Source organism: Hyla sarda, chromosome 8, assembly GCF_029499605.1.
Source record: "Hyla sarda isolate aHylSar1 chromosome 8, aHylSar1.hap1, whole genome shotgun sequence".
Taxonomy (NCBI): Eukaryota; Metazoa; Chordata; class Amphibia; order Anura; family Hylidae; genus Hyla; species Hyla sarda.
In genome coordinates, this window is record NC_079196.1 from 108,542,700 (window position 1) to 108,570,641 (window position 27,942).

The window sequence follows — 27,942 nt, forward strand, 5'->3', positions numbered from 1 at the left end:
CACCCGGAATCGCCGCAGATCGCTGGACTGAATTGTCCAGCGGTCTGCGGCGATCGCCGACATGGGGGGGCATAATGACCCCCCTGGGCGATATGCCGGGATGCCAGGGCGTATCCATATGCCCTATGTCCTGAAGAGGTTAATAAACGATGAAAAACCTTACACGATTTACTGGCCAGGAACCTGGTCCAGCCATCCAGGGGGTGTGTTGTCAATAGTATGGCATTGCAGCCCAGACACCTCCACAATGCTGTTCTATGGGTTAGGCTTGGAAATAAGTGAAAGAGCCTTCTCGCCTTTAACACTAGACAAATAATTGGAGGCGGGCAAGGAAAGGGCCTAACAGTCCACCTATTGAAGGATTACTCCGTAGTAGACATCTTAACCCTTATTTAAAGGATAGGGGATAAGATGTCTAATAGGGGGATTTGCACCTCTGGGGACACCTCAAATATCTGGAGCGGGGCAACACCATTATCACTACAGAGCATACTGTCTCTATGCGTGATAACTGTTCGATGCAGGGGACTGAGCATCGTGACATCATAGCTCCACCACCCATGACGTAAAGCCATGCAACCCCAAATAAAAGTGTATGGGAGTGTGCATGGCCATAGTCACGTCCCCTCACATAGACTTGTATGAATGAAGAAACAGGGGATGCAGCCAGTTGTCATGATGCTCCATCCCCTGACACACCCCTCAAGCATGCACAGAGCAAGTGTGCTCAGTAGAGATTATGCTATGGAGCAGCTACCGAGATTGCGGGGGTCCACAGCAGTGGGAACCCCACAAACAGACATCTTATCCACTATCCTTTGGAAAGTGGATAATCTGTCTAAGGTAGAGAAAACAGTTTTGATTAAAAAAAAAGAACCTTTGCACACACACTAAGGCCCCCTTTACATATATGTGGCATTTGTTGTCAGTTTCCTCCGGCACTGCAAAAGCTGAGCCAGAGGGAAAAGGAAACCAGAACCGATCCCATTCATTTGAATGGGACTGTTCACAATCATCCGGCATCTCAGCTTAGACGCCGGATGATTTGACTTTGCGAACTAGCACAGATTTGACTTCCCGTCCATGCAGCATACATTTCAATCCAAATTACCCATAAAGAGTCTCCACGGGATATATATAGTACTTTCTCAAATTCCCACTCAGGCTTACGCCCTCCTGGGACTAATTTCCCAAACTCGGAGACCCTAACTTAAAATGTAACTTTTATTAGTTTTTAATAAAATTGGTATTGTGAGAAATCAAAAAATGATGTGGATTAAAACCACAGTAATTGGGTCAGTTTTGGGTTAATATAGTATATTCCCCTTCAAATTAAGATATATGACTCCTCCTATCCAGAGGCCACTTCTATTCCAAGGAATAATTCCTTTTAAATTTTATTCTATTTAGGTCAAAGTCTTGATTTACTGTCCCAATGCTGCTGTTAAAATATCACACTGACAGCCCCCCCCCCCCCTCGATGTTTCGCCTGCTGTAACCGGCTTTATCAAAGGTTGAGGTGCTAATGGTGTTTAGTCTAGATTGCGGGGTTTATATATCCTCTGTTTGTAAGCAGGTGTAGCTACCCGTTTCAATTCTACCAATCATACTTTCTGAGAGTATGTATGTCATTTCCGTTACCAGGTATATCCCTGAATGGCCAATTGATGTTCTTGTACTTTTTAGTAATCAATGTTATCCCTACCTGCATTTACAGGTGATTTCCGGGACGGCGCTCTGGTCCTCCGATAGTCCCGGAGCTTCAGGGTTCAGTGCGGTCATGTGTCTCCTCAGCTGATCCCTGCTTCATACGCTGGCGTCCTTTGTTTACATTCGTCACATGATCCATCACGGGATCAGTGACGCCCTTATGCATATTCCTCTCGTAATACATCCTTTCAGTTCCTGGATTTGTGTCACCTGACCCCCCGGGGGATACGTCATCATTGTTCATGTGACCCATATATCAATTCTATTAACTCAGTGAGTTGTTATAATAGTTATTATTAATTTGGTGATTAATCTTGGTATAATATTTATTGTTGTTTTGTGGGCTTTATAATGTATAGATTAAACTATTCTGCAATGGGGATCAATTAGTACCCATATATCCTCCTTTTGTAATTCAGAAAATATTTAAATTATTTTCTTTTTCTGTACACTTAGTTTATTCATATAATGGTACTCTGATAAGTTATTAATGTACATGAAGTTAATTCTATTATAATGGATACTATTTATTATGAATCAATTATTATTTATTTGTTGTTCCCAAAAGGGGATATATATATATATATATATATATATATATATATATATATATATATATATTTATATACAGGCTATAGTGTGTGCAGCTCATCAGGTTATACTGTGCTGCAGTAAAAATGTATTGCAGCATAGTATAACCAGTAAAAAGTGTAAAAAATAAAATAAAAAGTTCTTCAATAAAAGAATGAAGTGTAAAAAATAAATAAAAAATGCCCCTTTCCCAATAAAAGCCCTGTATTACCACCAAAAAGATCAAAAACACAAATCATATACATAATAGGTATTGCCACGTCCGTAATCATGTGTACTATAAAACTATAATGTAAATTATCCCGCACGCTGAACGCAGTAAAAAAAAAATATATCAAGAAAAGCACAAAATTCACCAATTTTGGAACAAATAGGGGAATAAAGAAAATTAAAAGTTAGCACATAGCACTAAAATGATATCAATAAAAAGTACAGCTCATCCCGCAAAAAATAAGCCCTGACTCAATGGCTTTGGACGAAAAAGAAAAAAGTTACGGCTGTTGAAAAATGAATGCCAGAAAAATAATTTTGCTCAGAAAAGGAAAAAGAACATAGAAATCTATCTAAAATGGGTATTGTCATAATCGTACTGACCCACAGAATAAATATAACATCACTTTTACCGCACAGTGTACACCATTAAAAAAAAAAAAACAGAAATTTTCCAGTTTTTCACAATATTTTGAAGTTTTTCACAAAAAATGCTTCATGTGTCAACAAAAATGCACCAGTTATACAAAGTACAATATGCCACGAAAAAAACTATCTCAGAATCGCTCTGCTCAGAAAAAGCGTTCTAAAGTTATTACCATTTAAAGAGATACATGTCAAATTTAAAAAAAAAGAGCCTGGTCATAGAGGTAAAAAAATGGGTCGGTCCTTAAGGGGTTAAATTCCCTATATGCTCAGTCTGCCAATTGATTTAATTTATTTTATCATAATTAAGAATCTGGTAAATCCACCTTAATAAAATGGGTTATGTAAACAGATCATTTTCCCCCACCAATCATATTTCATAAATGCCTTGTTAACTTCCTCTTTATATATTCTTATTTTTATTTTAATTAGGTCACTAATCCTCCCTGGGATCAAGATCTCAGCTATCCAGCCACTCAGGCACATCCTCACTCCCATATCTGGTAAGTATAATTCTCTTCTGATCTTTTTCTCTTTTTCCTTTTTCTCTCTATTTCTTCTTACCTTCTGTTTTTCCTCTTTTTCATAGATGTGCAGCTCATTTCAATTATTTTCCCATCTTGTCTTTTCTCAGTTCTTTTATCTGGTAGTAAAAGTTTATTATTAAATTTAGCTATTCATGTTCTTTAATTATCTAGACCAATATCGCTTCATTTTAAAACTCTCACTCTGTATTCTTACATGATGTATATTTTAATTGTTTCAATATTAGCACCAACCAATCAATGTAAGAAGGCTGAGTACGAGAATCCTTCATTCAACCCTTTGGGGGATCTACAGTTTAATTTGTAGATCATCTTAGCTTCTTTCTTCTGAAGGGTATTGTCTATATCCCCTCTTCTTGGGCCCATTTTTAACTAGGTAAATCCCCCAAAATTTTTATGTCTCTATACTTCCTCCATGTTTGGATCTCACATGTCTCGACAGTGGTGTATCCGTACCCGTTCTAATAGTACTCAAGTGTTTGCCCACTCTTCTCTGAAATTCTTGTGTAGTTTTACCCACATAGATTCATTTGCAATCACATATTGCTCCATAGACTACATTTCGTCTTCCACCGTTTTCCAGACAGCCATTGACTGTACAGGCATGCTGGGAGTTTAGCAACAGCTTGAGGCACCCTTTTTGGGAATCACTGGTATAGAATATTTTTGATAGCGGAGCCAATTGTAATGCTTGCATCCGAGTCGACCACTTTGCAAACCCTAATTTAGGCCTCAAATGTGCATGGCACTCAATTCAGGGCCCTATCGTATTTCAAGGAAACAGTTTAAGACCACATATGGGGTATTTCCGTACTCAGGAGCAATTGCTTTACAAATTTTGGGAGGCTTTTTCTCCTTTAACCCCATATGAAAAGGAAAAGTTGGGGTCCACACCAGCCTGTTAGTGTAAAAAAATAAAAATGTTTACACTAACATACTGGTGTTGCCCCTTACTTTTCATTTTCGCAAGAGGTAAAAGGAAAAAAAGACCCCCAAAATTTGTAATGCAATTTCTCCTGAGTACGGAAAAAGCCCATATGGGGGCATAAAATGGAGTGATTGCGCCATGCATATTTGAGGCCTAAATTGGTGATTTGCACAGGGGTGTCTGATTTTACAGCAGTTCTGACATAAATGCAAAAATATATTCTTGTGAAACACCTAAAGGATTAACACACTTTCTGAATGTCATTTTGAATACTTTGAGGGGTGCAGTTTTTAAAATGGGGTAATTTATGGGGTATTTCTAACATGAAAAACCCTCAAATCCACTTCAAACTGAACTGGTCCCTGAAAAATTCCAATTTTGAAATTTTCATGTAAAATTTTAAAATTGCTGCTGAATTTTGAAGCCCTCTTTGGTGCGGTTTCTTCTCAAAAGTGTGGAGCCTTTGCACAACAATGTATGCTTTCATTTGTTCTGATTCAATACATCTGTAACTAAACTTTAGATTGTGATATGAGTTCCATTATAATGGATTGGTTACTGATGTAAGTGAGATGGTTAGAGCTTTCACAAAAAAAATCTAAAAACTCTACACATATTCCATAGGAAAAATTACCGTATTTATCAATGTATAACGCGCACTTTTAAAACTTAAATTTTGGGCAAAAACCTGTCTGTGTATTATATGCTGGTAAGAGTGCTGGTCACTGATTTAACCCCTTAAGGACACAGACCATTTTGGCCTTAAGGACGCAGCCAATTTTATTTTTGCATTTTCTTTTTTTCCTCCTCTCCTTCTAAAAATCATAACTTTTATATTTTCATCCACAGACTAGTATGAGGGCTTATTTTTGTGCCACTAGTTGTTCTTTGTAATTACATCACTCACTTTACCATAAAATGTATGGTGAAATGAAAAAAAAAAACTATTTGTGTGGGGAAATTGAAAAGCAAACTGCAATTTTGCTAATTTTGGAAGGTTTTGTTTTCACGCTGTACAATTTACAGTAAAAATGACATGTTTTATCTATTCTGTGGGTTAATATGAATAAAATGATACCCATGAGTAAATACTTTTTTATTATTGTACTGCTTTAAAAAAAATCTCAAACTTTTTTAACAAAATTAGTGCGTTTAAAATCCCTCTATTTTGACGACCTACAACTTTTTCATTTTTTCATATAAGCGGCGGTAGGAGGGCAAATTTTTTTTGTGCCGTGATCTTTACTTTTTATTGATACACCATTTGCATATTTAATGAACTTATATGTATATATATATATATATATATATATATATATATTATGTGACAAAAATGCAGCAATTATTTTTTTTTACATTTACGCCATTCACTTTTCAGATCAATAACATTATAGTTTGAAAGTTCAGATATTTACACTCGCGGCGATACCAAATATGTTTATTAATTATTTTTTAACGCTTTTTTGAGTAAAATGGGAAAAACATACAATTACGTTTTTTATTGGGGGAGGGGATTTTTCTAATTTTAAAAAATTGTTTAACTTTTCCCATACTAAGTATTCCAAAGCATTAAAAAAAAGTGAAAAAAATAGAAAATAAATAAAAGTGTAAAAAAATAAGTATAAAAAAAGTGAAAAAAATTTAAAAAAATAAAATTTTAATACATTTATTAAATAAATATAATGAAAAATAAAAATGTATGTGTAGGATCACACGGCGCACATCTGCAGCATATTACGTGCTGCGGATGCCTGCCAACAGTCACAATAATGAGCTCCCTGCTGCGGCTGGGTAGCTTGTGTGTCCACTAATAGCGTTGGATTTCCTGCCGGAAGTCATGAGCGGACACACTGAGCTACCCAGCCACAGCAGTGATCTCGCCCTTGTGACTGCTGGGGGGCATCCGCGGTGTGAAATATGCTGCGGATGCGCTCTATGTGACCCTACACTGCGTCCCATTCAGTGTTAGAGGTATCCGTCAGCATCATGTCAAAAAGAGTGATGCTGACGTATACTGTAGCAGCTCCATTCATTTCTGAATGAGATGGTACAATATACATTGGCATCCCTTTTTTGACATGACAACGGGCATCTATACTGCAGAAACGCAGTATGAATGGGGACTATTCATATAATGATGCCCTGAAAGCCAAAGGGGGCTCCTCTCTTTTGGGGTCCTACCACGCGGCCAAGGAACCAAATATGGCCTAAGCAGGGGTATTTCCAAACACGGGCCGAGCAGCTTAATAAAATATAGGGTGCATTTCTTGCAATATCAGAAGTGATGTACAAAAAATATGCCCCACAAATGATGCATTTGTGAAAAATAGCAAATTTCGATTTTTTAATGCAGATTTTGTAATAATTCCTGCCAAAAAACTACTAAATACTAAAATACTCACTGTACCCCCTAGCGAATACCTTGAGGGGGTCTAGTTTTTAAAATGGGGTCATTTGGGGGGGGGGTGTTCCTATGTTCTACACCTTCAAATTTCTGCAAACCTTGCATAGCACATAAAAAAAATATGTACTTTTCAAATTCATCAAAATTTTCAAAATTTCAAGTTAAATTGTTAGGCTTCTAATTAATTTAAAATGTTAATTAAAAAAATGCTGTCAAAATAAAGTAGACATCTGAAAGTATAAGTTTCATAAACTATTTGGTCAGGAAGTATAAATATATGCAACCTATTAGTGTTAAAAAAGCAAAAAAATCTAAATTTTTTCAAAAATGTCATGCTTTTTTGCATTGTAAAAAAAAAACTACAAATGATATCGGCTTACTTTTACTTTGTACATGAAGGATAACTTGTGACAAAAAAAAACAATGTCAGAATTATCGTGATTGGCAAAACGTTACCAGAGTTATTCTCTAATAAAGACAGACATCCCCGATGTGTAAAAACAGGCCTGGCCTTTCAGGGGAGTACAGGTTTATTTGTATTGCTCCTTAAGGGGTTAACAAGCAGCTGGCTCTGCGGCCACTCTGACCAGCAGTGGCTGCAGGGAATTAGGAGTGTCGTCCCTGACGATGTGCAGAGGAGCCTGCAGGAGACATCACTCATTATATTATACACACAGCCAACAAGACCCGCCACCTAACCTGAGCCTGCCTGAGTGCGGCCAGGTAGGGATTATAAAAATATTAAAAGCAGGGGGGGGGGGAATAATGAGCAGGGGGGGGGGGGTTATGAGCAAGGGGGGAAATAATGAGCAGAGGTGATTGTGAGCAGGGGGAATGAAGAGGCAAAGGGGGGCAATGATGAGCAGGGGAGATGATGAGCAAGTGGGGGATGATGAGGCAGGGGGGGTAATGATGAACAGGGGGGATTATGAGAAAGGGGGGATGATGAGCGGGGGGGCGGGTGAGCAGAGGGGGATGATGAGGCAGAGGGGGGTAAAGATGAGCAGGGGGATAATGAAGCAGAGGGGGTAATGATGAGCAGGGGGGAATGATGAGGCAGAGGGGGGAATGATGCGCTGGGGGAATGATGAGCAGGAGGAGAATGATGAACGGGGGGATTCACAGGGAAAAGGAGGGGATCAGAGGGGGTAAATGTAGCACAGGGGCTGATAAAAGGGGAGGAATGATGTGGCACGGAGTGGGGGGGGGGGGGACACCAAACTGAGGAGCAGGGGGAATCAAAGCTGGAGGGGATGATGAGGCATTTAGTTTACATTTTTTTTTCTTCAAATTTTCCTGTGAAAATGAGGGTGCGTATTATACGCCAGTGCGTGTTATATGCCGATAAATATGGTACCTTCAAATCTGCACATGATAATTTTGGTAGTGAATATGCATTGCCATTAAGTGAAAGTCAAAATCCACATTACATCCACGGTGTTGTAAATGTTGCTGTAGGCAAATATAAAAAACATCTTAAACTCTATATCTGCTATCAGGGAAGAGTCATGACCACCTACATTTTAGTTTAGTCCTGCTAAACTCTAAGCTTTTCACCTTTAGCTGTACAATCTGTGTTTCTTTTCCCAATCAGATCTAATCTGCCAAGTCTTCCAATATTGCATATCTTCTCCAGGAAACATGCATTGATGGGTAGAATATTTAGGTCTAATTGACAGTTAGAGATAATTCTTTTGTGGCTTTTAGCTACTTTTAAAACAGTGGTAAAAATCAATGAGCAGTCAATAAAAGAATGTCAATAAGACAGTTTCACGTAAACAAGCAGGAGTACAAGGAAACACAAAATCTAGTAATTATTGCATACTTTGAAATAGGCTTTCAGCAGAAAACATTCTTATATGTTAGAAACAAGCAAATGAGGCAGAAAGAATATTTCTGCATGTTTTTAATTCTAAAATCGGACCTTATACTATGTTCCTTTCCGCATCCACATATCGATTTCACTGTTTCATCATAGGAACAGAAAGTCTACTATAAAGACAGTGACAGATTCACCACACGATGGACATCAACCGTCCTCAACAGACCCCATTGACAATAGTCAGGGCTGGTTTGAGACTTATTTTGGCTCATGTCATCCTATCCCGCTCCCTGAATTGTTCTGCTTCTCATCTAATCTGAGAAGAAAAGATATGCAAAGCAGCTCTCATATCACTTTTTCCTAGTAGCTTTCCCTTAAAGTCAGTGTTTCACTCCAACTAGGAGTCTTGGAAATTGACTGGGAATGTATGCCAATCCAGGGATCTCTTCAGAAGCAAAGAATACTCATCTGCAAACAGCTGTTTCAGGTTTTGCCCCTCGTCAATACAGAGCAGGGTGCTGGCTGGCTAGTAGGAGGCCTGTCATAGTGGGACAAAAGGCAATTTTCTCTCTAGGGAGATCCTTGTCTTGGTAAGCACGTGGAAAAAGTGGTGTGAGTGCTATTTTGCATATCCTTTCTTCCCAGAATTCTCAGTGGAGTGTGCATGACCTAAAAGTCTCCACACATCATTATTACACTCTTATTAAGGGAAAACAGTACACCTTTTGTCCATCTAATCTGAGAATAGTGTTGAATTACAAACTGCAAATGACTACGAGTGTGATCCTGACAAACATAATAAATCTATCCTGGATTTCTGGTCACGATAAATTGCACAGTTACCCCATTTACATATATTAGCTGCGATTTAGGGAGCACAACAATGTGATCTTTGGCCACACAACCCATGTCGTGGTCACAGTCACCATGTAGCCCTAGCCTTATAATGTCACCTTTTGCACTTCATACAGTAATATTGTCTACACACAGTAAAACAGTGATCTCCTCAGTGCTATTAGCACCCCTTTTAGGCCTTACATTGGCTTGTTGCCCCATGCTGTAATAATGCTCCCTTTGTGCCCTCTACAAAGTAATAATGCTGCTTCAACATCTCTGTGTCTGTATTCACAATACTGTATTTTTGTCTGACTGAGTGCTGTCTACTTGTTGCCAATAACAAGTTGGAAAGCAATGGAAGGTGGGACAAATCTTTTCTCAAATCTCACCACTTGGTACAGTCATGGCTGTAAATGTTGGCACCCCTGAAATTTTTCTAGAAATTAATGTGTTTCTCACAGAAAATGATTGCAGTAACACATGTTTTGCTATATACATGTTTATTCCCTCTGTGTGTATTGGAACTAAATCAAAAAAGGGAGGAAAAAAGCAAATTGGACATAATGTCGCACCAAATTGCAAAAATGGGCTGGACAAAATTATTGGAACCCTTTCAAAATTGTGGAAAAATAAGAATTTTTCCAAGCATGTGATGCTCCATTAAACTCCCCTGGGGCAAGTAACAGGTGTGGGCAATATAAAAATCACACCTGAAAGCAGAGAAAAAGAAGAGAAGTTCACTTAGTCTTTGCATTGTGTGTCTGTGTGGGCCACACTAAGCATGGACAACAGAAAGAGGAGAGGAGAACTGTCTGAGGACTTGAGAACCAAAATTGTGGAAAAATATCATCAATCTCAAGGTTACATGTCCATCTCCAGAGAGTAATCTCCCTGGGCGTGGACGGAAGAGAAAAATTGATGGACCAGAGTAGGCATGATGCTTGTGTGTTCTTTGTATCCTGTAATACACGGGAGGAAATGAACCTTTTAAGCACTAAGTAACTAGAGCACAAAATATATAATTTAGCGGATAAAGAAACTCGTATGTTTTGGACTCACTCCAAGCATACCATGATAGCAATCGAGCACCAAAAGGGCTGAGAGTTTTCAAAGTCCCCTCTCAATTCCAGGATAATCCTGAATTTGCACAGCTTTGGTCAGATGCTCACAAGACTCATGCGATGGTCTTGTTGGATCTAGTCCTGCAACAGAATCAGATTGATTATGCTAAAATAGTAGAAGAGCTTTGCTGAGCCAAAATTGAATTGCGCACCGGACTTTCGGAGACACAATTCAGTTTATTCATAAAAAAATTTGGAAAGAAAAATGACCCTTTTGCAAGCAGAAATTAAAGAGCAGAAATGGGATAAGTTTATACGGGATAAACATAATTATGATGGTAACAATGTTTTCTCATGGAATATACAGAAAACCGATGTTAATAAAAATAGAAATGTGAACAGGAACCAAAAGAGACGCACCTATAGAAAACGAAGAAGCCAGAATTTTTGGACGAGTGAAACAGAAACTAGTGCTTCGGATGAAGCCCCCCCGAGAAACCACCTCCAAACCGAATGTTTCAATGCAAACACCCCCTTTAGGAGGCGCATTAGGCGCGGAGGGAGGAAGAGAGGTAGCAAGGGGAAAATATGTACAGAAACGAAAAGGTGTCTCCTGGAAAGATTAGAAGAAGACAAAATAGTTATTTATATTTCTGGATCCATAATACCTGAAGGAGTCACCTCACTATTATCAAAGGGGCTCAATTATGGGATTACTGAAGAATTCAAGTTACCATCTTTTGAAGTTGATTTTTTTCGAGCAATTAAAAAAATAAATCAAAAAATGTTTTTTTGCACCCACCCACATAATGACACTGATTTACCCACCCGCACCCACCCACATAATGATACATGAAAGTGGTACTCCTTGTACCATCGGACCTATGGGATTTTGCCCTATCAGCAATGCTACCAGCAAAGATAAACAACTTATTAAAGATCTTGCCAGTTTGGAAGCAGAAATAGAATTGGATTCTTTTGATGAACAAGCTCAAACAGTCACCTACTCCCCATTTCGTAGTGGTAAGCCATCTACATTCAACCCTTCTATAATAGCAGGCAGCTCGATTGATCATTTACAACGATCTGTCATGAGAGATAGTAAAGCTCTCATTCATCCACAAATGGATACTAATTTAACACCTAAAAAAAAAAGAGCCATGGATTGGCTCAGTGTTCATCCAGAATTAAAAGGGTCTCGAGCTGATAAAGGAGGGGGAGTCGTTATTTGGACCACAGAACAATACAATCTTGAAGCATTTCGCCAGCTGAATGATGAACATGTATATGTCAAATTGAAGAGTGATCCCACCAGCAAGATTTTGGATCAACTCAGATTCTTTTTAAGGGACAAAGTGTCTTCGGGAGTATTGGAAGCTAAAATGGCTGAACGCCTTCTTCCTTCCCATCCATCTAGACCTAGATGGTATCTCTTCCCAAAAATACACAAAAATGCCCCCCCCCCTCCCGGTCGCCCCCTAGTGGCCGGGAGGGGGTCAGTGACAGAGTTTTTATCCAAATATGTTGATTGGGCATTAAGACCCATTCTGGGTCAGATGCCTTCATATGTTAAAGGGGTATTCCAGGCCAAAACTTTTTTTTATATATCAACTGGCTCCAGAAAGTTAAACAGATTTGTAAATTACTTCTATTAAAAAATCTTAATCCTTTCAGTTGTTATTAGCTTCTGAAGTTGAGTTGTTGTTTTCTGTCTAACTGCTCTCTGATGACTCACGTCCCGGAAACTGTGCACTTCCTATGGGGATATTCTCCCATCATGCACAGCTCCCGGGACGGGACATCATCATTGAGCAGTTAGACAGAAAACTTCAGAAGCTAATAACTATTGGAAGGATTAAGATTTTTTAAGAGAAGAAATTTACAAATCTGTTTAACTTTCCGGAGCCAGTTGATATATATAAAAAAAGGTTTTGCCTGGAATACCCCTTTAAGGATACTAATGACATCATACAGTTTGTTGAAACATTCCATTGGCAGCAATCGTACACATTGGCTACTGTGGATGTGGAGAGCCTGTACACCCGCATCCCCCATGATGCGGTTGTGCAGGCTATCCGGTCTATTTTGAAAGACACTGATAAAACCACCGTATATTTGGATTTTATTTGCGATGCATTACATTTTATTCTGAATCATAATACATTTAGTTTTGAATCTCAATGATATAAACAGATCTCCGGAACAGCAATGGGGAGTGCCACCTCATGTTCTTATGCTAATTTGTTTTTGTCTTTTTTTTTTAAGAAACAATTCATCTACAGTACCAGTAATCCATACATTAAACATATTAAAGTTTTTTTTATGATATGTAGATGATGTGCTCATAGTATGGGAGGGCGACAAGACATGCTTTGAAGCCTTCATTCATCATCTTAATACAGTTAATACTCTGAATATGATTTTCACTAGCAATTTCGGAGGTACCGAAATAGAATTTCTCGATCTCATTGTTTATGTAGAAGACGACCACACCTACACAAAAGGTTTTAGAAAACCCATAGCTAAGAATACTATCCTCCATTATGAGAGCTCACATACAAGATCTACTAAAGACTCCATCCCATACAGCCAATTCATCAGGTTGAAAAGAAACAATAAAAATCCAGAAATGTATGTACAGCAAGCCCAAGAATTATCATGTCGCTAATCTAAAAGAGGTTATCCAGAAGAAGTCATAAAATCTGCATATGAAAGAACACAAACCATTTCTAGAAACACCTTAATTCATCCTCATTCGAAAAAAAAGTCCTGGCAATGAACGATTCGTTTTCTTCTTTAAAAATAGTGCCATGAATTCAGTTATTAACTCAGTAACAAAAAATAACTGGCATATTATTGAAAATGATTCCGATCTAGCTACCATCGCCATGAGAAGACCTATTATCACATATCAGGAATAGAACCATAGGAGAAACAATTAATCAGAACATCACTAAAACATTAATGAAAAAAAAAACAACTGGCTTTCGGGAATAAGCCCAAAGGGAGACAAAAAATGTGGCAGTTGTCCCCAATGTTGTTTCTAATAAGACTAGGTGACACTTACTTAATAACCATACATGACTTGATCACCTGCCGTTCAACATATGTTGTGTATTTCCTAATATGTAGCTGCAAATTTTTCTATAGAGGGAAAACTATTAGGCAGCTGAGAATTAGGGTGCGAGAGCACATACATTCTATCAAGACTGGTAATGGTGCCCCCCGATTTGTTAAACATATGCAGGAGATCCACAAGCATAGTACCGAAGGGTTTACATTTGGAGGCATTGAAACAGTTAAACATTCTAACTCAACATTAAATTGGAACACTAGGCTTCTGAGAGCAGGAGCGATGTGGATCATGCGTTTAGACCCACAAGGTCCTCTTGGTCTCAACGAGAAAATTGATTTGGCTGCTTTTCTATCTTAATATTCAGCCTCTAGTATATATTATAAGATCATATATATAATGATTTTTATGTTTTTCTATTATCCGCTTATGTAATGAATGCTCACCTGGATGGTCACATGACCGCAAGTACACTCCCCCACCTGCAACTTTAAAATCCAGAGCGCTATAACGTGAACTTAGGCTGGATTAAGCGCGAATGTGCGAAATAAACCGGTTATAGCCTCTGAGCGCATCCAGCGTCTCTGCAGTCCCGGTCCGGCTATGAAGTCCATTTAGGAGCAGCCTCTATCGATACCGGCGGTGAGTGCAGATATTTCTTGAATTCTTTGCTACACACGAAGTTCCAAAGATATTCAAGCTGTCCTGCAGTCTCAGGGAGCATCAGTGTCAGCGCAAACTATCCGTCAACATTTAAATGAAATGAAACGCTATGGCAGGAGACCCAGGAGGACTCCACTGCTGATACAGAGACATAAAAAAGCAAGACTACATTTTGCCAAAATGAACTTGAGTAAGCCAAAATCCTTCTGGGAAAACGTCTCTTGGACAGATGAGACCAAGATAGAGCTTTTTGGTAAAGCACATCATTCTACTGTTTACTGAAAACAGAATGAGGCCTACAAAGAAAGAACACAGTACCTACAGTAAAATATGGTGGAGGTTCAATGATGTTTTGGGGTTGTTTCCCTGCCTCTGGCACTGGGAGCCTTGAATTTTGGGTTGCACTGTACAGCCCAGTGTCAGAAAGCTGGGTTTGGGTCCGAGATCTTGGGTCTTTCAGCAGGACAATGACCCCAAACATATGTCAAAAAGAATCCAGAAATGGATGGCAACAAAGTGCTGGAGAGTTCTGAAGTGGCCAGCAATGAGTCCAATAATAATATAAGAAGCTTATTGATGGTTACAGGAAGTGACTGATTTAAGTTATTTTTTTCCCAAAGGGTGTGCAACCAAATATTAAGTTAAGGGTGCCAATAATTTTGTCCAGCCCATTTTTGGAGTTTGGTGTGACATTATGTCCAATTTGCTTTTTTTCCTCCCTTTTTTGGTTTAGTTCCAATACACACAAAGGGAATAAACATGTGTATAGCAAAACATGTAAATGTAAATTTTTGTGAGAAATACTTCATTTTCTAGAAAACGTTCAGGGGTGCCAACATTTATGGCCATGACTGTATGTGCTCCATTACCATGCTGCAGTACTATCCAATACCCCCAACTAATATGATACAGGTATGGTAAATACCTAGAATAAAGATTACAGCAGTAGGGGAAACTACAAAATAATGTGCCCCAGACCTAACTGTAAAATAAGGGCTATCACAAAATTTTTATTAATCACCAATTCATGTAACTGGGGATACTGTAAGTATGTGATTGGTAGGGTCTGACCTACGGAACCCCCACCGATTTTGAGAATGGAGGTCCCTTGTTCCCCGGGTGAATGGAGCAGTAGCGCACATTATCACCTGCCCCTCCATTCATTCTCTATGCAATCCCCAATGGTAGGTATGTATGGTTTTTCTTTCTATTTTTCCCTGCCTTGGCCAAAAGAACATATCATTTTTCTCTCCAGATGCTGTAATACCTCATAATACAGCTGCTATTGTAAATCTCCTTTAGATATTTTCTAAACTTGAAAGGCTATTAGGAGCAGAGTACTTTACACTGGCATTTGGTTAGTTTTTTTGTGCAGCTTCAATAGATATGTCTTGCATGCGAAGGTTAGGAAATGTTTGCTGACCTATATATCTGACTTTTCTTACTTCAGTGCATGCATTTCTTCAGGGTAAGTACAGTAATAGAGATTAACTGGGCACCTTCTGCAGAGTTCATGCCCCCTGCCATGCTATCTAGATAAACAGAGGCTGCTTGAGAAATCTACATAGACAGATCACCCTTAGCCTCCCATAAGTGTGCATAATTATAGTTATCCTGTCTTGAATCCACTCAGAGCAAAAATCTTATTATATTGTCAGCCACCATCAAAATCCATGAGGATCAGTACCAGCAGGGTTAATAGGGTTTATATTTCAGCTATAATTCAATATTAAACAGCTGAGGGTTTCACATACTGGCAATAAATAAAGAGAAATATTATTTTCCTTGTTGCATGAAATATTTCCTATATATAAAAAATCTTTTTTTTTTTTTTATGAAAACAGTATTTTATTTAGCAGAATTTAGAAATTGGATGAAGCATGGTGTAGTAAACTGGACATACGAAAACTGCAGTATAAATGTAAGATTTAGTAAACAAACAAGAGACCGATGCTTATTGCCTCCTTTATACAACCACTGTGCTTTTTTCTTTTTCTCTTTATTTATTAATCAGTAAGGGTCACCCTGATTCTTTTACCTCACATATATCCACACTGACACAATGCAACAACTCTAAGAACATTTGTACCCAACTCCCAGAAAGGACAGGTAACAGGTCTATTGGACACAGCATTTCTGCAAGAATGGATTTGTTCTGGCACCAGAAAGACATCCCAGAGCCAAGATGAAGGCCAAGGAGACACTAGACAGTGTGTTACAACCAATTTATACTATACACTGCATCTCTCATATAAGGCAGCATTTATGGGCTTCTTAATTGACAGTAAAAGTGTCTAAGGGATTCTCCGCTCCAAAGGATAGGGGATAAGATGTCTGATCGCTGGGGGTCCAGCCGCTGGGACCCCCGCGATTTCTGTGAAGCACCCTGCATTCTATGCTTATCGAATACAGCACATTACTATGAATAAGAGTGAAATATTATCCATAATAATGTGCTTTGTTCGATAAATACAAAAGGTGTAGACATAAGCAGTGCAAACCTTGGATATTAGAGCTTTACAACAGTTTAATGGCTTGTATTGATTAAACAGACTCTTTTACAACATTACATAGTTACATAGTATGGTCGAAAAAAGACATATGACCATTAAGTTCAACCAAGGAATTAAAGGGAAGGGGTGTGGTGGGATGAAGGGGAAGGGATGGGATTATATTTCTGCATACGCATTAATGTTATTTTGTTCTAGGAATGTATCTAACCCTGTTTTAAAGCTTTCAACTGTTTCTGCTGTGACCAGTTCCGGAGGTAGACTGTTCCATAAATTCACAGTTCATATGGTAAAGAAGGCTTGTCGCCCCTTGAGACCAAACCTTTTTTTCTCCAGTCATAGGGAGTGCCCCCATGTCCTTTGAGGGGGTTTAACCTGGAAAAGTTTTTCCCCACATATTTTTTTATGGGCCATTTATCTACTTATATACGATGATCATATCCCCCCCCTTAAATGTCTCTACTCAAGACTAAACAAATTTAATTACTTTAATCTCTCCTCATAGCTAAGATGTTCCATGCCCCATATTAGTTTAGTCGCGCGTCTCTGCACCTTCTCCAGTTTCACAACGTCCCTTTTATGAACTGGTGACCAAAACTGAATAGCAAATTACAGATGAGGCCGCACCAATGCTTTATAAAGTGGTAGTATTATGTTCCTTTCCCTCGAGTCCATGCCTCTTCTGATACATGACAATATCCTATTGGCCTTAGAAGCAGCTGCCTGACATTGCATGCTATTCTGTAGTCTATGATCTATAAGTACACCCAGATCCTGCTCTACCAGTGACTCTCCCAGTTTAACCCCCCCTAAGACATACGTTACATGCAGATTATTAGTACCCAGATGCATAACTTTACATTTATCCACATTGAACCTCAATATGCCAAGTGGATGCCCAGACACTTAGTCTATCCAAGTCATCTTGTAACCAATGTACATCCTCTATAGACTGTACTACAAAGCTTGGTGTCATCTGCAAAAAATAGAAACAGAGCTGTTAATCTCATCCTCTGTATCATTAATAAATAAGTTAAACATGAGCGGGCCTGGTACTGAAACTTGGGGTACACCACTAATAACCGGGGACTAATCAGAGTAAGATTCATTGACCACCACTCTCTGGATATGATCCTTAAGCCAGCATTCAATCCAGTTACAAACTAAAGTTTCCAAACCTAAAGACCTTAAAGGGGTTATCCAGGAAAAAACTTTTTTTTATATATCAACTGGCTCCAGAAAGTTAAACAGATTTGTAAATTACTTCTATTAAAAAATCTTAATCCTTTCAGAACTTATGAGCTTCTGAAGTTAAGGTTGTTCTTTTCTGTCTAAGTCTTCTCTGATGACACCTGTCTCGGGAAACGCCCAGTTTAAAAGCAAATCCCCATAGCAAACCTGTTCTAAACTGGGCGTTTCCCGAGACAGGTGTCATCAGAGAGGACTTAGACAAAAAAGAGAACCTTAACTTCAGAAGCTCATAAGTACTGAAAGGATTAAGATTTTTTAATAGAAGTAATTTACAAATCTGTTTAACTTTCTGGAGCCAATTGATATAAATAAAAAAACGTTGTTTTTTTTCCTGGAATACCCCTTTAACTTACCTATCAGACTTCTATGAGGGACAGTATCAAATGCTTTTGCAAAATCCAAAAACACTATATCCAGCCATTCCTCTGTCAAGGCTTCTACTCACATCTTCATAAAAGCAAATTAGATTGGCTTAACAACTTCTATCCTTAGTAAACCTATGCTGGCTATCACTTATAATACTATTATCCCCTAAGTATTCCTGTATGTAGTCCCTTATGAGTCCTTCAAACAGTTTTCCCACAATGCACGTTAGGCTTACCGGTCTATAATTACCTGGGGATAACCTATAGCCCTTTTTGAAGATTGGCACCACATTCGCCTTGTGCCAGTCCCTTGGCACAATACCAGACACCAGAGAATCTCTAAACATCATGAACAAGGGTACAGAAATTACTGAAATTAGTTCTCTAAGAACTCTTGGGTGTAATGCATCCGGTCCTGGAGAATTGCTCTAAAAAATATATTTAGGATTTGCTTTGCTTTCTTTGGCCACCTGTCTTTCTTTTCTACACTTTAAATCAAAAGTAACTATATTGTGGTCGCTATTACAAAGGTTTTCCTGCACAGTTACAAATGGCCAGATCCAACAGAGCATAGCTTCTTGTTGGGTCCTCCACAAACTGGGCCATAAACTTATCCTGCAATAAATTTAGGAATTGTCTCCCCTTTGTATTTTTAGCCAAACCCCGACCCCAATCAATATCTGCATAGTTAAAATCTCCCATTATTACCACTGTACCCGGCCGTGCAGCCCTCTCTGTGTATGCAGCTGACCTTCTATCTCCTCAGTGGTGTTGGGGGGGTCTATACATTACACCAAAAGTGATCTTTTCAGCCCTTGCCTCCTTTTGTAATTCTACCCACAGGGATTTCACATCCTCATAATCATCACACGCTATGGCATCGTTCACACTGACTTTCATACCGCTAACATACAGACATACACCACCACCTTTCCTGTTCACCCTATCCTTGCAAAACAATGTAAACCCCTGCAGAATGACAGCCCAGTCATGTGAAGAGTGTAGCCATGTTTCAGTGACCCCAACTATATCAATGTGTATCCAGGCCTCAAGCTCCCCCATTTTATATGCTAGACATCTGGCATTTGTGAACATACACTTAACATTTCCATTAGGTTTTACACATTCAGTCTCACTAATGGGATGTTTTGAGTTATTGGGGCAAATGGCATTTTTGAGTTATTGGGGCTAATGGTATTTTTTTTTGATTTATTGGGGTTAATGGTATTTTTTTTGGAGTTATTGGGGCTAATGGTATTTTTTGAGTCATTGGGGCTACTGGTATTTTTTAAGTTACTGTGGCTAATAAACATTATATATATATATATATATATATATATATATATATATATATATATATATATATGCGCCTCTGTGATGCTGGATGCTCAAAATTAACTATAGTTCCCCAGTGTTTACAAATGTTATTTAATTTGAATAATTTTATGACAATAATGGAGAAACCTGGAATACAAATCAGTCTCAAGGGAATTACATTTTGTTAAAGTGGTTGTTCTACATAGGATCTCCCACTATTATCCTAAGGCTGGAGGATTCACACTACAAAATTTTTGACTGGAATTCCGCTCCTGAATTTTGGTCAGAAATTCTGCTACCTGCTGCCCGAAGATGCAGGTGAATGGGTTTTCCGTAAAAACCCATCTACACTGCAGAATTTTCTGAGCAGAATTTCCGTCAGAAAATTCTGATCTAACAATTGCGCCAGGACATTAAACTTGCTAAATGAATCCACACTGCAGATACTGCCATCTATCGAGACTGCAATGTCCGCAAACTCCTAGCGCCGGCTGACTTCAGCCGTCGTGTGCCGCACTCAGAATCTCCAGCTGCAAATTTTCCGCCCTTAGATTCTCAGTGTGAACCCGCCTATATGGAATGAAACCAATATAAAGCAGCTTTACTAAGGTAGATGTGACCATTTACTACATTTATAGTTTGAACCAAACAAATCTTTTCTATTTGTAAACTCAAACAATAAATATAGTAGGGGGTAAAGAAAGGAAGACCAATATATAACGTACAAACGTCTTAGGCATACAACAATGAACCCTCACACCAATAATAATACTATTATAAGGTAAAATGTATAGTATCTTTATTGCATAATTAATATTAGGACATACATAAAAGCAGAATAAAAAAGATACAAAATGCAATATGCATATGAATCAAAGTACATAAAAGATATATATATATATATATATATATATATATATATATATATATGGATGTCATGAAAAATAAATAAATTAATGCTGGGGCAGAGGGTGCTGTTAAATAATTGTAAAATGGGGTAAAAACGTATAAATGTATATATCGTCGAAAAGCATCGGAGGTTTGTTTGCGGGCCTGGGGTGAGTTCAGGCTGCTCCAGGGTTACCTATCTGCTACTAGTTCAAAATAGTTTTTGTCTCTGCACTGTTCACTTTCATTTCGGTTTCACACATACTTTTATGTTTCCTGTGCACTATTGTATGATCCAGTCACTAGGTGTATGCACCTTGCTTGTTACTTTTTGGATATATGTATCTATATATAATTCTTTTCACATCCTTTATTGGCTTGTGGCACTTTGCACTTTTTACATGTTGTGGCAATTTTCAGTATATATATACATATATATACTAATGATGAGCGAATCGAAGCTGATGAACCGGAATCCATTACGAATTTCATGAAATATATTTGATTTGCAACGAATGCGAATATCGCCGCAAATCTATTGCACAAATCGCTTCATTAAACTCCATTTACTGCGGTCCAGGCTCCAGGGCATCTAAAATGGTGGATGCACATGTCAGTACATGGGGCAAGGAATGCTGGGAAGGAGGGAAGGCAAGGTGGGAAGGGAAGTAGGTTGGATGACCCTGAATCACATGCAGGATGCAGCCTATCAACAGCCAATCACCCCTGTGATGTCACAGCCCTATATATTTGGCAGATATTTTGTGGCTCATCATATCATTCATTACACTGCATACAGATAGCACAGACATCGCTGTGTGTGTTACACAGAAAAGCTAATTCCAGCAAGGTTTCACATCCGAGTCACATCAGCGTTCTGGTGGACAGAGAGCAGTGTTTTTTTTTCACTGAAAAGGATTTTTAACCCCTTCAGGACCAAGCTCATTTTGGCCTTAAGGACCAGAGCGTTTTTTGCAAATCTGACCACTGTCACTTTAAACATTAATAACTCTGGAATGCTTTTACTGATCATTCTGATTCCGAGATTGTTTTTTCGTGACATATTCTACTTTAACATAGTGGTAAAATTTTATGGTAACTTGCATCCTTTATTGGTGAAAAATCCCCAAATTTGACGAAAAAATTGAAAATTTTGCATTTTTCTAACTTTGAAGCTCTCTGCTTGTAAGGAAAATGGATATTAAAAATACATTTTTTTTTTATTCACATATACAATATGTCTACTTTACGATTGCATCATAAAATTGACGAGTTTTTACTTTTGGAAGACACCAGAGGGCTTCAAAGTTCAGCAGCAATTTTCCAAATTTTCACAAAATTTTCAAACTCAATATTTTTCAGGGACCAGTTCAGGTTTGAAGTGGATTTGAATGGTCTTCATATTAGAAATACCCCACAAATGACCCCATTATAAAAACTGCACCCCCCAAAGTATTCAAAATGACATTCAGTAAGTGTTTTAACCCTTTAGGTGTTTCACAGGAATAGCAGCAAAGTGAAGGAGAAAATTCAAAATCTTCATTTTTTACACTCGCATGTTCTTGTAGACCCAATTTTTTAATGTTTGCAAGGGGTAAAAGGAGAAAATTTTTACTTGTGTTTGTAGCCCAATTTCTCTCGAGTAAGCACATACCTCATATGTCTATGTTAATTGTTCGGCGGGCGCAGTAGAGGGCTCAGAAGCGAAGGAGCGACAAGGGGATTTTGGAGAGTATGTTTTTCTGAAATGGTTTTTGGGGGGCATGTTGCATTTAGGAAGCCCCTATGGTGCCAGAACAGCTAAAACCGCCCACATGCCATACCATTTTGGAAACTAGACCCCTTGAGGAACGTAACAAGGAATTAAGTGAGCCTTAATACCCCACAGGGGTTTCACAACTTTTTGCAAATGTAAAAAAAAAAAAAAAAAAAATATCTAAAATGCTTGGTTTCCCAAAAATTTGACATTTTTACAAAGGGTTAAATCAGAAAATACCCCCCAAAATTTGAAGCCCAATTTCTCCCAATTCAGAAAACACCCCATATGGGGGTGAAAAGTGCTCTGCTGGCGCACTACAGGTCCCAGAAGAGAAGGAGTCACATTTGGCTTTTTTGAAGCAAATTTTGCTCTGGGGGCATGCCTCATTTAGGAAGCCCCTATGGTGCCAGGACAGAAAAAAAAACCACATGGCATACCATTTTGGAAACTAGACCCCTTGGGGAACGTAACAAGGGGTAAAGTGAACCTTAATACCCCACAGGGGTTTCACGACTTTTGCATATGTAAAAAAATATATATATTTTTTACCTAAAATGCTTGGTTTCTCAAAAATTTTACATTTTTGCAAAGGGTTAAAGCAGAAAATGCCCCCCAAAATTTTAAGCCCAATTTCTCCCGATTCAGAAAACACCCCATATGGGGGTGAAAAGTGCTCTGCTGGCGCACTACAGGTCTCAAAAGAGAAGGAGTCACATTTGGCTTTTTGGAAGCAAATTTTGCTCTGGGGGCATGCCGCATTTAGGAAGCCCCTATGGTGCCAGGACAGCAAAAAAAAACCACATGACATACCATTTTGGAAACTAGACCCCTTGGGGAACGTAACAAGGGGTAAAGTGAACCTTAATACCCCACAGGGGTTTCAAGACTTTTGCATATGTAAAAAAATATATATATTTTTTACCTAAAATGCTTGGTTTCTCAAAAATTTTACATTTTTACAAAGGGTTAAAGCAGAAAATACCCCCCAATATTTGAAGCCCAATTTCTCCCGATTCAGAAAACACCCCATATGGGGGTGAAAAGTGCTCTGCTGGCGCACTACATGTCTCAAAAGAGAAGGAGTCACATTTGGCTTTTTGGAAGCAAATTTTGCTCTGGGGGCATGTCGCATTTAGGAAGCCCCTATGGTGCCAGGACAGCAAAAAAAAAACACTTGACATACCATTTTGGAAACTAGACCCCTTGGGGAACGTAACAAGGGGAAAAGTGAACCTTAATACCCCACAGGGGTTTCAAGACTTTTGCATATGTAAAAAAATATATAGATTTTTTACCTAAAATGCTTGGTTTCTCAAAAATTTTACATTTTTACAAAGGGTTAAAGCAGAAAATACCCCCCAATATTTGAAGCCCAATTTCTCCCGATTCAGAAAACACCCCATATGGGGGTGAAAAGTGCTCTGCTGGTGCACTACAGGTCTCAGAAGAGAAGGAGTCACATTTGGCTTTTTGGAAGCAAATTTTGCCCTGGGGGCATGCCGCATTTAGGAAGCCCCTATGGTGCCAGGACAGGAAAAAAAAACACATGACATACCATTTTGGAAACTAGACCCCTTGGGGAACGTAACAAGTGGTAAAGTGAACCTTAATACCCCACAGGGGTTTCACGACTTTTGCATATGTAAAAAAAATATATATTTTTTACCTAAAATGCTTGGTTTCTCAAAAATTTAACATTTTTACAAAGGGTTAAAGCAGAAAATACCCCCCAAAATTTGAAGCCCAATTTCTCCCGATTCAGAAAACACCCCATATGGGGGTGAAAAGTGCTCTGCTGGTGCACTACAGGTCTCAGAAGAGAAGGAGTCACATTTGGCTTTTTGGAAGCAAATTTTGCTCTGGGGGCATGCCGCATTTAGGAAGCCCCTATGGTGCCAGGACAGCAAAAAAAAAACACATGGCATACCATTTTGGAAACTAGACCCCTTGGGGAATGTAAAAAGGGGTAAAGTGAACCTTAATACCCCACAGGTGTTTGACGACTTTTGCATATGTAAAAAAATATATATATTTTTTACCTAAAATGCTTGGTTTCTCAAAAATTTGACATTTTTACAAAGGGTTAAAGCAGAAAATGCCCCCCAAAATTTGAAGCCCAATTTCTCCCGATTCAGAAAACACCCCATATGGGGGTGAAAAGTGCTCTGCTGACACACTACAGGTCTCAGAAGAGAAGGAGTCACATTTTGGCTTTTTGGAAGTGCTCTGGGGGCATGCCGCATTTAGGAAGACCCTATGGTGCCAGGACAGCAAAAAAAAAAACACATGGCATACCATTTCGGAAACTAGACCCCTTGGGGAATGTAACAAGGGGTCAAGTGAACCTTAATACCCCACAGGTGTTTCACGACTTTTGCATATGTAAAAAATAAAATAAAAAAATCACTAAAATGCTTGTTTTTCCCCAAATTTTTCATTTTTACAAGGGGTTATAGCTGAAAAATTACCCCAAAATTTGTAGCCCCATTTCCCTTGAGCAAGGAAATAACCCATAAAAGCACGTAAAATGCTTTGCTGGTGAACTACAGGTCTCAGAAGGGAAGGAGCAAAATTTGGAGAGAGAATTTTTTGGGGGCATGTCGGATTTAGGAAGCCCCTATGGAGCCAGAACCCCGGGAACCTGCTGAGGTATTCATCTAGGGGTATAATGGAAATTTTTTTAAGTTTTGTTTAGGGGTTTAGCAAGATAGTGAAAATAAAACTATACCTGCCAAGGTATTCATCTAGGGGTATAATGGAATTTTTTTTTTTGTTAAGGGTTTAGCAAAATGTTGAAAATATAAAACTATACCTGCCAAGGTATTCATCTAGGGGTATAATGGGAATTTTTAGTTTTATTAGGGGTTTGCCAATTAGATTTTTTTTAATAGTTTAGTGGAGAAAAAGGGGGAAATAAATGAATTGCTCACATGTCATTCCAAGGGTGCATTGGGTAGAGTTATCCAAAGTCATTCTAAAAATAATTAAAGGGGACAAAATTAGATATCATATGTTGTGTGATAGATTTTAAAACAGTCTTCAATGCACAGACCGGGTTTGTGGGGACATGTCTCACAGTGGTATATAGTGCATTTTCTAATGCCACGCTTGGAGCACACCCGACACCGCTTCTGTTGCCTACTCCCCGATTCTCTACGGGGAACTACCGCAGGAAAATGTTGCCCTGGAACTATTCTGTTCTCCGATCCTGTGGCTCTGCTTTCCTCCCCTTCCGGATCCCCAAACAGAAAGTCCTTAATAACATTTTTCTGGAATTGCAGGTATGTGCATGTATTTCCTGCACGTTTGTACACCACAAATGAATTGTACATGGTAATTTGGAAGAGGTGCAGTGCCAATTTTTTATACCAGGTCTTAGTTTTGCGTAGGGCAGTGTACGGCTGCAAGGCCTGATCTGACAGATCCACCCCTCCCATGAACTTATTATAGTCCTGGATACACACCGGTTTAGGGGCACTCTCTGTGGTACCACGGACTTGGACAGGGGTGGATCTGTCTGGGTGTAAGGTGGTTAGTACAAGAACATCACGCTTGTCCTGGTACTTCACAAGCATCATGTTGTCCTTGCACACAGCCTTGCTTTCCCCCTTCTTCAACTTTTGCCGTACAAAAATTTTAGGCAGATCCCTTTGATTTCGCCTGATGGTACCACAGGCCACAGTCCCCTTGGCAAACAGGCATTGTAGTAATGGGACGCTAGTGTAAAAATTATCAAGGTAGATGTTATACCCTTGATCTAGCAGGGGGTGAACTAGATCCCATACTATTTTTCCCGTTGTTTTTAGTACGGGGGGACACTCTGGGGGCTCTATTTTAGAGTCTTTCCCCTCATAGACTCTGAATTTGTGCGTATAGCCGGTTGTGCTCTCGCACAACTTATAAAGTTTTACCCCATACCTGGCCCGTTTGTTAGGCAGGTATTGCCTAAAGTGCAACCTTCCTTTGAAGTGCACAAGAGATTCGTCCACTGCAATCTCTTTTTCTGGGGTGTAAACTTCAGAAAATTTTTGATTTAAATAATTAACAAGGGGCCGAATTTTATATATGCGATCAAAATTTGGATCACTGGGAGGTGGACAATTTTCATTATTAGCATAATGTAGAAATTTGAGGAGGGCTTCAAACCGATTCCTTGGCATGACCGACCGGTACAGTGGAGTATGGTAAAGCATATCATTACTCCAATAGGAGCGAATTGTGGGCTTTTTAACTATGCCCATGTTAAACAAAAGGGCAAAAAATTTTTTGAGCTCTAGTGCATTGGTTGGCGTCCATTGATAAGGCCTAGCATGATATGCCTGTGGATTGGCCGCAATGAATTGCTCAGCATACCGGTTGGTTTCCTCCACTATCAAATTAATCAGCTCTTCTGAAAAGAAGAGCTGAAAAAAATCAGCTTCTTTCAACCCCACGGTGTCAACACGAATGCCTGCAGTGGCCACAAACTCAGGCAAATTGGGTATAAAGTTTGAAGCTGGAGCCCACTCAGAGATGGCACTAGGACCTGGCTCAATATTGGTACTAGGACTGGTACTAGGACCTGGCCTAGGGCGGTGGCGGGGAGGTTCCTCGTCAGAATCAGTGGAAGAGGAAGAAGAAGAGGGCAAATATAACAACTCTTCACCACTATCTGAACCAGAGGAAGATGCCAAGAAGGCATATGCCTCCTCAGTGCTGTACATGCGACGCCTTGACATATTGGATGACACTATAAGTGGCGAAGTGTCTCTGATGTACAACACTAGAACAATATTTTTTTTGTATTTTTATATTTTTATATATTTTTTTTACTTTTTTACTTTTTTTATAACAACGGAAAAACTGAAACAAAAAGCGCCACTAGAACTAAAAAAAAACAGCGGCGAACTGTCACTGCTGTCACTAATCAGTGACGCACCAGGAAAAAACGTAACAGGGTAGTATGGAGGTGTGCAAGGTGGTGATGGGATGAAAGGGTGACAGTCACTTCAGGGGCACTGACAGTATTTTATATTATTCTTCACTGTCACTGTTATGGTCAGTGACAGACTTCAATTTCTTCACAGCTGATGAATGAATGAATGAATGAATGAACGAATGAATGAATGAATGAACGAATGAATGAATGAATGAACGAATGAATGAATCAGCAGCAGGATAAGGGGCACTGATGGGCACTGAAACTTTATTACTGTACTGTACTGTAGAATGTAACTATATTCAGTTACAGTTACAAGTTACAATCTTCACTGCAGCCTGTCAGATCACACAGGCTGCAGACTTCAGACAGGGAGGACAGCAATTGGAAGGGGCACTGCTGGGCACTACTGGAGACTGATGGGCACTGCTGGGCACTGATGGGCACTACTGGACACTGATGGGCACTGATGGGCACTAGACTGTCACTGTTATATTCAGTGACAGTCACTAGGATCTTCACTGCAGCCTGTCAGATCGCACAGGCTGCAGACTTAGGAGGCAGCAGATGGGCACAGATGGGCACTGGGGGGCACTGCTGGGCACTACTGGGGCACAGATTTATACAAGACTGTCACTGTTATATACAGTGACAGTCACTAGGA

At 39.1% G+C, this 27,942-nt stretch overlaps 1 long non-coding RNA gene and 1 other non-coding gene across 2 annotated transcripts in view; one reads left to right on the plus strand and one right to left on the minus strand.

Moving 5' to 3' along the window:
* The first annotated feature begins 3,272 nt into the window (after positions 1 to 3,272).
* Positions 3,273 to 27,942, plus strand: part of LOC130284342 (uncharacterized) — a 55,177-nt gene continuing 30,507 nt past the window's right edge. Inside the window, exon 1 of the long non-coding RNA XR_008846988.1 lies at positions 3,273 to 3,440. This is a non-coding gene — a long non-coding RNA (uncharacterized LOC130284342). The remainder of the gene's footprint in view (positions 3,441 to 27,942) is intronic.
* Positions 16,352 to 16,486, minus strand: LOC130290156 (small nucleolar RNA SNORA35). The gene has a single exon (XR_008847524.1). It is a non-coding gene; the product is annotated as a small nucleolar RNA SNORA35 (small nucleolar RNA).